We start from the raw sequence: 13,206 nt of genomic DNA, 5'->3' as shown, positions 1-13,206 counted from the left end.
TAAGAATGTTAAACAATCTCAGCTTTGGTAGTAGTGAACAAGACTGTTCTGTGAGCATGGATTACATTTGTCACTAGTCAATGCTCTGCAGAATACCAGGTATAGGGGCACCTGGGTGGCTCAGTCAGTTAAGCGTCTGCCTTCAGCTCAGATCATGGTCCCAGGGTCCTGAGATCGAGCCCTGCATTGGGCTCCCTGCTCAGCTGGAAGCCTGCTTCTCCCTCTCCCTCTGCTCCTCCCTCTCTTCGTGCTCTCTCTCTCTCCCTTTCTCAAATAAACAAATAAAATCTTAAAAAAAAAAAGAAAAAAGAAAAAAAAAAAGAAAGGAAACTACAGTAGTCTTAATTTAAAAAAAAGAATACTGGGTATATTTTAGACTAATTTTTAGAAAGGAGAGAACAGTGGCAAATGAATATATTTCATATTGCCTAATATCGCATTGTATTCTCTCTTAAATGGGTAAATATTTAACGATTATTTTGCCAAGTATTCTCTAGATTAATAGATGCTCCGAAGCAATTTTTAAATATTTTATAGCTATTAGAAATATGAAGAATTTATAACAAGCAAGCTCAATGATTCTTGTGTTTGTATTAAATAGGTGGTAAAACTAATCACAAACTAAATTCAAGGTGTACTGCGGGCGCTTTAGTGACATAGCAAATTTGACCCCAATCACTCAATTCTTTGCAAAGTTCTCATCAGATAAATACAACGGATGACATAAAAATGGCCAAAGTTTGTAAGGACATTATTATCTAGCTTCGTAGTAATGATTATGATAGTGGATCTGAAACACTTCTCAGGGACCAGGCCCTGAGCTAAGCATTTTGCAAATAGAATTTATTGACTCTTCCAAAAAAGGAACCTAAGCCGTATCATTGCTCCCATTTTACTGTAAGAGGATATTGCAGGTTGGAGAGGATCGTTAACTTGCCCAAATCCACAGCTAGTGGGTGATGGAGCTGAGGTTGAACCCAGGCAGTCTGAATTCCAAGTTCACACCCGCAACGACCCTACAGTAGAGCAAAGACTGCCAATAACTCATGGGTTTTATTCTGGGCTTTCATCTTTTTTACTTGAAGGGGGTTTCTTTAAAACATGCCAGTTTTTAACTTTTAAATCCTTTTCGTTTTATTATGGCATATTATAGTTTTATATTAAAAAGTGGAAAAGGTAATAAATCCATTGTACAGATGGCCCTGACTTACAATGGTTTCCTTGGAATTTTTCAACTTTACGATGGTGTGAAAGCAATACGAATTTGGGAAACTCTGAATTCTGATCTCTTCCCCCGCCAGTGATGTGCAGTCTGCGATTCTCAGGCGATGCTGGGCAGGGTCCCGGTCAGCCACAGGGTCAGGAGAGCGAACAACCGATACCCTTACAACCATTCTGTTGCTCACTTTCTGAACAGTACTCAATAAATTCTATGAGATAGTCAACACTTCATTATAAAATAGGCTTTGGCTTATGATTTTGCCCAACTGTAGGCTAATGAAAGTGTTCTGAGGATGCCTAAGGTAGGCTAGGCTAATTAGTGATGATGTTTGGTAGTTTAGGGGAATTGAATGCTCACCTAACTTACGGTGGACGGCTCAGGGAGTAACCCCATTGTCAGCTGCAGAAGATCTGTATGTCGTCTTTATTTTTACAAAAGGAAGACAATAAAAGAGTGTTTTGGACTACAGTGTGGGAGAGGATATGTGTGTGGTATGAATGCAATAAATTTTGATAATATTATTTAAATCTCTTCAGATTCAGCTCTGGAAAAGAAGGACTACCTAATGACAATGAACAATAGAGGGAAGTTTGATGACAAGACGAAGACAGTCTTAAACTGAGTTTATAGCTCTGTGTTCCAGGCCTTTAGAGAAAAAAGCTGTCCAGACGAGGATGAAGAGTGTGTCTTCGGTCCTCAATTCTCGATTCGTTACTCCTATCACAGACTCGTTACTAGAATGGTATTTCTAGAGCAAAGATACGAGACAGAGAACTGCTTTATAACATTTTTTTATCAAATCCCACCTACTTCAGATATTTAGAAAATTTTTGTTAGCTGAGATGTTCAGAAAATTACCAGATTTATTGCTATGTGATTAGAACAGTTAATTCTATGACGTCTTCAGATCAACCCGATCTACTTTCTTCATGTTCCAATTAGTTTGCAATATTTCAAGATAAATATTTAGCAGTCGCCAATTTTTAAAAGCAAAAGATGTTCACCACAGTTTTTATCCTCGTAACGTCTACATTATTGAAAAATAGAAGATAAACCAAAAGATAGGAAAAATGCTATCAAATAGCCACCTTAAAAAAAAAATGCCCCTTGGTTGATACTTGATTTGGGTGGTTCCTGCATTTATAGAATCCACTGGACAAGCACTTAGGTCTGGATTCGTAAAGATGAGGCAACAAAAACATTTCTTCTCTTCTTCTTCTTGGAAGAGCAATACCACCTCTGCCATGCAGTGCATGCTGGTTTGAAAATGTTTTTTAAAATATGAACTATTTGGATAAAACACAGTAAATAAAAGCACTACATCTTTGTTTGGCTAGGTCAATTTGAGGAATTAGGTAGGTTGAGTAGCAAGAAAATGTTCGCGTATTCTCTGGTTTAATAATTTCAGTAACTTAGTAAAAAACTGATTCCCATTTATTATTTGTAATGTTTGGGGAATAAATATGCTGATAATTCTTTTGCAACTCTAACATGCATGCAACAGGACCCTTTTTACGTTTGGGACCCTGCGAGGTACTAAAGCAAGCATTCACTTCTCTCACGCTTGAGGTCACAAGTTTTTGCAAGTCAAAAAGGTTGAGCATGCCAAAAACATCACGCCGCACACTACCAAGTAAAAGAACACTGTTATTCTTACAGGGAAAGGTTTGACAAGACAGGAAATAGGCAGGGTCAGAGAAGTTTACGTAATACTGAGACTTATTTAACCATCGTGAAGCCAAAATACAATGACAGTTAAAAAAATAAACAAATAGCCCTTACACAAAACAAAACCCCAGGATACATGGTCTCTACTGGAACTGATTATTAGATTTTTAGCAAGTACGGGAAGTGGGTATCCCCAGAGAATCCTCGCAAAATTTCTAGACATCTTCGCCATTGACTTTGGTCGCATGTTTTCACTGAGATAATGCGGATTAAAATGGTTTTATTCAGTGGGTAGAAATTTGAACAAAGAAAAATCAGTCTTAAAATGCTGCAAAAGAACTTCATTGAAGGGGATCGTTTTAAAAGTTGCGTTCTCTTAAAAATGGGGAGGGAGGAGGAGGAGGAAAACAGAAAATGGAAGATAGGAAAAATCTAGCTGTTCGTTACAATTTTCCATTTTTTGTTTAAACACAGCAGGAGGGCAAAGCTGCTGGCTTCCCTTCATCCTTGCGAATGCCAGGAGGGATTATGCAAACCCCACAACCACCCAAATCTTATTTAAAGTTATAATCATTGTTCTCATTTAATGACTTTTGCCTGCTTTCACTCAAATATTGCTGCATCTTGTTTTCTGCCAGTTTGGACCCACTGGGAGTTGTCAATTCATAATTGCAGATAAACCTTTTTAAAAAAGAAAATGCTACCTTCATAAAAAAAGCAAACATCAAGTGACATCTAGTGGATATCTGCATATTATTTTCTAAGGCCTCTGAATAGCAGTATTCTCAACAATATATTGTCTTAACATTGCTTATGATTTTTGTTTCTCAGGTGAAAGCCTCTGTCTTTTCCTAAGACAGAAGGACGAGTTATCAGATAGGGAAGTGGCCATTTTCCTATCTCAAAGAAAAAAAAAAACTCTTTTCATTAGCATATGAATAGCAATTCTCAAAATAAGCCATCCTGGAAGTAACTCACCTGTAACTTACATCATAAAATGTGCAAAAAAAAGAAGTCATGGTATAGCCAACGTTGGACGATTGTTTGGGCAATTATCAACTGTGTAGACGGTTCTTAAGATGACATTTCAGGTCCCCAATTCCTCTGTTTATCTATAAACCTAAAAAGCGTTATTAATTTGACAAATCTGTATTTAGTCCAACTATGGTCCCCATTTTTCTTCCCCTCTCCCCCCGTGGGAGAATTGTGCAGGTATCTAGGTCCATTTTCCATAAATGAGTAACATTGGCTTGTTCTTCATAAATTATTAAAGACCAGTGACTTAAGCAAGAGAGCAGCTGAAAACTTAATTGGGATTGGGATTGCTTAACAACTCCTCCCCAGCGATGTCATGTGTCCAAAAGGCTTCGTGGAGAATAAATGCCTTGCACTGGTTGTCTAAAGACTGCATTTGTTAAAGAGACAGAAAGGGAAATTATAGAGGAATTAAAAGATGGTGTCTAAATTTAGTATTTTCTTTCCTTTCAAGGAAAGGAAACTTGGAATATGCAGCTGTAACCCGAAAGCCAGCTGTCTGGCTGTCCCCAAGATTTGCGGTCTTTTAGAGTCACTTTTCATTTTAATAATAACACACACACAGAGTCCTGCATGAAGACCTCCTCTGACTTCCTGTAGAAAATCTAGCATTCCCTCCTTCCCTTCCATTCCCCCAATCATTTCAGGAATTCTTGAGAGTTCTGCTCTCGCTCTCTCTTTTTTTTTTTTTTTTTTTTTTTGAGAGAGTTCCACTCACAGTTACTCTCCGCTCTGCATCAAACTTCATAGCACTGTCTTGTTCTTTACCTACTTGGCCCATATGCAAACTTTTCGGCTTTCTGTCCTCCTCCCCAGCACCATTGACACTAAAGCTGTGTGTGCCATCAGCTTTATTGAAGTCGGGGTAAGGGGAGGGAAGCTGCAGCACAGATGGCTCAGCAAACAGATGAAGGGACTTGGTGCAGTGATACAATGTCTGGGATTTGTTTCAAAATAATTCAGTGGGGTTGGGCATGGGGGAGTAGGTGGGGTTATAGAAGAAACAAAATCTGCTATGAGTTGATAAGTGTTGAAGCTGAGTGATGACTGCATGGGGTTCATGCATTCTACTGGTGTATATGATGGAAATGTGCATAATAAATATTTAAAAGAGCAAGTTCCTTGGCGATCCTCGATGCAAGTTTTTCTCCCTGACTCTGGTCTCTTCTCCCATTAGCCTCCACCTCATTTGGGGGCCCCTTCCCACCTGAGTCTCACTGCCTCTCCTCCTTCTCAGGCTGCCCAAGCAAGCTTTGAGCTCTGGGACCCACTCTAATACTTAGTGGTCCCATCAGAATGGCTTCGTGACTCCCTAAAAATAAAGAAACCAGGTTTTGCCCTAAGAGGAATTCTGCCCTGGCTTTATGACAAACTTGGCTCAGGCAAAAGTGACGCAGCTAGCATGCTACCTGGAGTATGCAGCGTTTTAAAAGGTGAGTTCCCTTCCTCCTACGATTTCTATTCTAATTGAAGTTCTCGCAGTTGATTCTAACAAAAGTTGACACAGATAATATATCAGGACAAAGCAGTTTAAAAGATAATATTCTGTGCCTACAAATAAGTCTTGGAGAGAAAGCACAGGTAAAATGTGGCAATGGGGTGATTGTTTTTGCCTTCTGACCAAAAGATGTTCAATGTAGACATTGTGCCACATATAAATAGAACTATCTTTAGAAATAAACAATGTATGTCTCTCTACCACTCGGCTACACTGCAGTAGCCAAGGGCTACGTAGCGATCCCAGCGGGCTGGGCAGAGACGCACTGGAAGCCTGAGAAATTGAAACACCCTGTCCGTGAACTTGGTGGGAGAGGAGGGAGGCACACTGGCCTGGAGCCCATGTAATTAACCAGTTTCCCTCCCATCTTAATCAGCATCAACTGGCCACTGGCTCCTTTCACTTAATTTTGTCTGTTTTAGCCTAGAAAATGCAGGTTTTGCTTCGTGCAGCTCTGAAGTCACCTGAGATTAATGTTCAACCCCCACCCCCAAAAAACCCATGCTTACGAAGAGAGGAAACGAAGTTTATGTGAGGAAGAAGAGTTTTCACATCAACGTGTGTGTGCAGGCAGAATAAGAGAATTCACTTTGGATAATCATGGTAATAATACAAAGGGGGAAACTGTGTCTGTTGTGCCCAAGAGGGAGGAAAGGGGTTCAGAAATGTGGGGATGGGGAGGGAGAAGTAGCTATGACTTCTGCGGCCACTTGCCAAACGCCTCCGAGCAAGGGACTTGGGAAACTGAACGTGTTCCCAGTGGTATGTGCCATTGTCCCCAAACACATGGGAGACGATGTCAGCACTTACTTCTGGCACTAAATTGAAAAAATACTTCCTCTCTTTCTGCCAGCACCATTTTTTTCTCCCACTCACCCCCGGAGTTTGACACAGTTTCCATTCCAAGGAGACCCGGCAATGATTCCAAGGAGACTGGCTAACATATTGCAGTGAGAGAGCTGGCGGACCGCGTGAGACAGGCTCGGGGATCAGTTTAGGCTGAAATGAATTAGGAAACATTTTTAAGTTACCCTTTGAAGTTTTTATTGCCTTATCATCAAACAGCTTCTCTTCTTCGGCTGTATATTGATTTTTCTAACTATGAAAAAGTGTTTCATCTCTTCTATGATAATCAAACCCAGTCTCGGTGCAACGGGCACCTTCTTTTTTCTGAACTGTATTATTCCACATATCATGGAATTATTCTACACTCCCCCCATCTGACAGGACCTTCAGAGAGCATTAGTCTTCTTCCAATATTATTTTTTCCTATCATTCCCAACAATATGATGTTTCCATTCCAAACACATAGCTGCAGGGGATTATATCATTATTTGCCTTTGTTCTAGTGAAAGTATATTTTTGAGAGCTTCCTCTCATTTGTCAATGAGCTAGGCTACTATTTGTCAAAACATCACCTCTGAAATGGCCTGCTTCTGTAAGGTGCCAGAAAAAAAAAAAAAATTCATGTCAAGTGAAAGCTAAGCCCTTATAAATCCCACAGGGGTTTCAAAATGCAACACACTTGGGATTTCATCTCCCTCTAAGTATAATGCCCTTTCTAATACTCAAAGTGAATGGACTTGCAGAAGAGTATTTTGTCACAGTATTCCCCTCCAGCTGCTGGCGCGTTAGAAAATAGTCACAAAGTTTCTTTCTTCCCTAGGCACCTGTACGTATTGGTTTAGTGTTCATACCTGATGGGAAAGTTGTATTAAACTCCTCCCTGGGTGGAGAAGGGGTATGGGATCCTGACTCAGGAGCCCTGAAGTCTCGTCCTACAACTGCTGGTTGGGTTGGTTTCACGGCCCCAAGCCCATTTTAGCTTCCCTTAGTCTCGGAGAGTTCGTTTGTAATCTAACAATGTCTCAAGGCTTAGAAAGGCTCATTTTCCACGTCGCTTTTATAGTTTCTCAGTGCTGTTTCTATCCATCCTTCCTCCCTGTCCTCTGTTCTTAGTGCCTGCCTATCCTGTCGATGGTCTCTTAACCTCATTGTCACAGACATTAGATTAATATCAATCTTCCTGAGACTCAGCTCTGGGAATGTTACCCTGCCATGGCTGGCCATTGCTTCCCTGGCACGTAGGACCCTCAACCCCCTCATTCCTGGGCAGTTATCAGCAACTCCTAGATGTTCTTTGTACCCAGTCTGTTTGCATTTTGGTTTTGCCATTTTGCTGAATGTGCCTTGGGCCTTCTTTGTATTTTCAAGGCACATCACATATTGCAACGATTTCCATATTTGTCTTACTTCCCTTTCTAGATGGTAACCTCCCTGAGGATAATTGCTACCATTTATTGACTAAATATTCTTTGATGTAAACTGTGTGAGATACTCTACACCCATCACTCCCAGATTTTCTTTTCTTTTTTTATTTTTTTTAAAGATTTTATTTATTTATGTGACAGAGAGACAGCCAGCGAGAGAGGGAACACAAGCAGGGGGAGCGGGAGAGGAAGAAGCAGGCTCATAGCAGAGGAGCCCGATGTGGGACTCGATCCCAGTACGCCGGGATCACGCCCTGAGCCGAAGGCAGACGCTTTAACGACTGCGCTACCCAGGCGCCCCCACTCCCAGATTTTCTAATCATGTAAGGTGGATATTATTATCTCTATTTTTCAGATTTTGAAGACAGAGACACAGAAGTGGTTAAATAACGTCCTTAAAGGCATACAGCTAGCATGTGACAGCTCACGTCTAGAAAGTATCACCTAGAAAAACACTATATTGAATGAACCATGATGCTGGCACCTGCCCAGCACACAGATGCTAGGCAAATACTGTATAAGCACGAAAGAATGAATGATGATTTTATGCCTTAAATACAAGCCCCTCACTTTAGATAACTGCCACCAGGTGGCAGTAGTTTGCCACAGCCATACAGTCTGGACTCCAAATTTCACTGAATGCAATATGAGAGCCCGAAGGGCTGAGGATTACCTAAGGACTCTTCTTACTTTACCCTAAAAAAATTGAGCAGCCATAAGGTTACTTTATTCAAGATCTTTTAGTTGATAAAGGAGCAGACCTTAAACTCGAGTCCAAAACACACCAAAGCTAGCTAGCACCTTTCTATCATACCAACTTGTATGTTTTTTCTTCAAAACCTGTGGTTTATAATCATAATCTTCCCATATATTTTCAATATTAAAAATATTCATTAAACTAGTAAATATGATCAAAATTAAACAAAGATGTTTCACCATACAATTTTAAGCTCTTTTCTTAAGCAAATAATATAGTTTTCATGTTTAAAATGTTGAAATAGAGAAAATGCAAAAAGGAAAAAATTACTAGCAATTTCAAAAGCCAGAGATAATCATTATTTTGCTACTATTCCACCAGAGGTTGCTTTAGTCATCTGTAAAATCCATTTTTGAAAATTAGGAGCAAACCAGGACATAATTTAGTAACTTGTCAATCTTAGGTTTTCTCTATAATCTTACTTTCATAAAAAGTTATTAGATATTTTCCTTAGGAGACCTCTTGGATCTTTAAAAATTTTTCCAATTTAATCATGTTTAGTTGCTAGTAAGGGGAGACCATTTCTAATTTACTTCTCTCTCTCTCTTTCTTTTTCTTATACAATATTCCTGAGAAGATTCCCTCAGTGAGAATTCCGGCTTCATTTATGTTTCCCTTTTCTCATTCTTTTCAGTAAGGAAAAGAAAAAGCACTGTCAAAACAGTGTGTCCATAATCCATCTCCAAAGGGAGAGGTAACTTCTCAGCAAAGGGCATTTTATTTTCACCTTTGCTAAGTTATTTCTCCCCACCTCACCTCTCTTCTCGGAATGATGATACAATACTAGAGGGTATTGCCCAGCTAACAGGATCGGGTCAGTTACATAAAATAGTAAATTTTACACTAATGAACAGAGATACGATGGCTTTAAATGCGTGATCAAAGATCACGCTATCATCTTTACTAGAATGATTACATGCCTCTTAGCATGGGTTTTGCATGTAAAGCTCTCGCTGTATCTAGGGATGCTTTCTGAATCTATAAATATTACTAAAAATACCATCGAATCTTGGTGCATGGTTTCTATCGTTCTCTGCAATCTGTGGTTCTTACGACCGACAGTTTACCACTGCTACCTTGAAGGCATGCAGCAGGGGTTACCAGGAGGGAAAGGAAGTTGGGGAGCAGAGACACATTTGACCTATTGGTAACTCTCCTAACAGGGACCATTATGGGTGTTGAAGTTGCAGGGAAAAGAAATAAGAAACTGGACTAAGAGTGATTTGGGGATGGTCCAAGCAAGATGCTGGCAGTAGGAGCCCTGCTGAGAATGCTCTAAATGACAGCTTGGCCTCACTACTCCCCTAACCACGCCATTAACTGCCAACCCCGATATATTCACTTCACCACACTCCACCGTTCTTCCACCGATAAGATGGAAAATGAATTTGAGGAAATAATTATCTGGTATGTCCTGCAAGGGGGGGTATGGAGAGGGTCCCGTGGCAGAAAGTTCTGTGGAGGGAAGGTGCTCTGAAACCCCAGTCTTGGGCCTTGGCCTCCCTATCCACCGAGGCCAATGGTTCAAGTACTAACTAGTACGCGGCTTTGTCTGCTGATACCACCCAGGGGCGTTAGCTGGTGGAGCAGCGGATGCTTGCGGGTGTCTCCCTGATTCTCTTCTGAGTGTCCGGCACCGAGCACGGGACTGGACAGTGGGCACCATGACGGAGTGAGGCAGAATCGTCAAGGAAGAGGCTTCTGCCTGGGAAGTCAGTGAACCGAGAGTGTGGTTACTATTCAATTTGTAGTTCATCTAAAGATCGTAAGGTGCAGTCCTACGTGTGAAAACGAGGCTCGTCTTTGGCCATCGGTAAAAAAAAATTTGGTTGCCTTTCTGCTGGGGAGAAAGAACATGCCCTTATAAATGGGCGCTACCGGGTTTCCCTTCTCCTGCCAACTGAATCCACCGGGTTGGAATCAAGCGAATCTGATGCGAGCTTGGGAACCAAGCTTGATTAGCATAGGGCTTTCACCTCCTGGAAAACGGGTCCAGACTACTATTCAGGTGTTCTATCTTGTAATGATTCACTATCTGGTACACTTTTGTTTTATACACTTTTCTGGATGTTGTATTTCACAATAAAACAAAGTAAAGACAGTGTAAAATATCCAAACTTCACAATGTAGCATATAAAATTAGTCGCCAGTGAGCCCAACCCAACTGACCGGTAGGATACGGCTCTTGCGTAGGTTCTTCGCTTTTTTTCATTTCAACTTAGCCAAGTTCCAGGAGTCTGCCCTTATGCCCTGTAAAGAAAAAAACGCAAATCGTTTCCTTCCTATGTAGGGAACAACCCAGGGCTGCCGTCCTATGTCTTTCTTCCCTGTTTGTCACCTTTACTACTCACATTAAACACCTCACTTCGGGTCACTAAATGTGTGGAGGGGTTTTCCACACACCCAACAATTCTCCCTAATACCAGCAGGGTGTCCTACAATTTAACTCAGTTCTGACACAGTCTACCCAGAGACAGCATCAGATCCCACAGGTTAAGGGTTCTCAGTCCCATGAGACTGCCGCCCCCCACACACACTTCAGATGCATCACAAGCCCAGGCTGTCACCCATGCTGCTGAGCAACCAGCTACGCTCTGGAGTTCCAGCGACCCCCTCCCCAGTTCGATTTGCTGGAGTGTCTCACAGAATTCTGGGAACACGTTCTTCTACCAGTTGGTTAAACGACGTGATCGAAGATCCAGATGGAAGAGATGAGGGCAAGGTATGTGGGAAGGGTCTCGGAGCTTCGCCGCCCTCTCCAGGCGCGCCACTCTCCCAGCACCTCCACGTCATCACCAACCCGGAAGCTCTTCTAACCTCTTACTTTTGGGATTTTATGGAGGCCCCATCACACGGGCATGATCCATTATTAATTCCAGTTCTAGCCCATCTCCCTTCTCGGGGGGGGCGGGGGCGGCGGGCTGGAAGTTCTAAGCTTCTAATCATGGCTTGGTCTTTCTGGTGACCAGCCCTCACCCAGGAGCCATAGGAAGCCACCCAGAGTCACCTCATTTGACCAAGACAGTCATCACCCAGGAAATGACGAGGGTTTCAGGAGTTCTGTGTCAGCACCTGGGGTCAAAGACCAATACTAGAACAAGAAATGATCCTAGTGCTTGTCTCACTTAGGAAATGACAAGGGCTTGTGAGCTCCATGCCAGGAACTGGGGGCAGGGACCAATACGTATTTTCTCTTGTAGCCACCATCTTCTATAGATTAAATGCACTGATCTTAGTTCCAGTCTCCCGGTTCACATAGGACAAACCTAATTCCCTTTCTGAGTCTTTAAAATTGAAGATCTATCATACCCCAGGGACCTTCTCTAGCCCCCCCTCCTTCCATAGTCCCCCCACGCCCAACACACAAACTTTTTCTCCAAACACCTCGCCCCCCTCCCCGAATCTTCCATCTATCCCTCATGAACATGGTTCCAAGTCTCTAACTTTCAAAGCAGCTTCAGATCTGAACAACTCCCCCCTAAGTATGGGTGCCCAGAGGGAACCAGATGCCTGGTACGAATAACCTAGAGGACTGTCATTAGCTCTCTTCCATTCTGTATTCTACCGCTTGGAAGACTGAAGATGCTGCAAAGAACATGGGCTTTGAAGACACAGGACCCGAGTTTTAATAGTGGTCGTTAGCTCTAACACTAAGAAGCTCTGTGCCTATTTTTGTCGTCTGTAAGAGTGTTTTATCTACTCTCACAGGTATGCACGGAGAAAAACAAACAAGCAGTTTGTAGAAGTAAAGCCAACTTTCAGTAAGTGGGAATGAACAGTGAAGCTAAGCCCGAATCCCTTGGCAGTCACATCACACCATTTGTTCTTACTCAGCTGTTACTATGTATTGGTCAGGGTTCAGAGAATAGAATCCACTAGTTTAGCAGAAAGAGATTTATTTAAATTTTATTGACTGCAGAAATAATTTATATCATGACCCAGTATACACATGAACACACAAATACGTAATTCAAACAATGTTCACAATATTTACCCGTCTGACATGTGTTGTCCTCTGCTGTCTCTCTATTTAATTTTTAAAAATGCATTCGAGGAGTTGATTTCATGACTCACTAATGAATTGTGACCCACAGCTGGAAAATACTACATGGCAGGTTATATATAACATGGCCTAAAGAATCACTGGGAGGACGGAAGAAACAAAGTCTAGCCTATGCTTCCAAGAACCGGGCAGCTGAGAGCTGCCAGCTCCAGAAACACCCCATCTGCGTGGCCTGCACTCACAAAACGATGTCTCGTGACTCCGACCCTAGGACATCTGTCCGGCAAAGCCTAGCTGACACCCAAAGGCCTGGTGCAAAGGGGTCTGGGCGTACAGCACAGGAAACACGCCCGCAAGGTTGCCAACAGTGTCCATCAAGCTGAAGCACGGACGCAGCCCCAACCTGCAGTGACCTGCTGCTTACACATAGGACTCAAAAGTACCCGGGACGGACAAACCCAGTGGCCTCAACACACCCCATTATGTATTTTATCCCTATTGAATTGCCTCTTTTCTTGGCTATGGCCTATTATCACTATTCTACTGAGGGAAACTCACACAACTTGTACACTTTATTTGATGGAATGAAATCGGAAGAACAAACCATCTGGAAATCCCCAGGTTCCACCTCCTTTCACAAACATAGCTCTACCCAGCCAAACCGGGGCCTACCAAAAGGATGATTAAAAAATAATAATAGGGGCACCTGGATGGCGCAGTCGGTTAAGCGTCCAACTCTTGGTTTCAGCTCAG

At 42.1% G+C, this 13,206-nt stretch overlaps 1 long non-coding RNA gene across 1 annotated transcript; it reads right to left on the bottom strand.

The window, feature by feature from the left end:
* Window positions 1-577: 577 nt before the first annotated feature.
* LOC130542503 (uncharacterized) lies at window positions 578-11,758 on the bottom strand. Its single transcript, XR_008957104.1, has 3 exons — window positions 10,620-11,758; window positions 6,300-6,422; window positions 578-4,010 (listed from the first exon to the last, which is right to left on the bottom strand). It is a non-coding gene; the product is annotated as an uncharacterized LOC130542503 (long non-coding RNA).
* Window positions 11,759-13,206: the final 1,448 nt, after the last annotated feature.

This window comes from Ursus arctos, unplaced genomic scaffold (genome assembly GCF_023065955.2).
Source record: "Ursus arctos isolate Adak ecotype North America unplaced genomic scaffold, UrsArc2.0 scaffold_36, whole genome shotgun sequence".
Classification (NCBI taxonomy): Eukaryota; Metazoa; Chordata; class Mammalia; order Carnivora; family Ursidae; genus Ursus; species Ursus arctos.
Note: the sequence above shows the minus strand (reverse complement) of the source record. Positions and strands in the feature narration are given on the sequence as shown.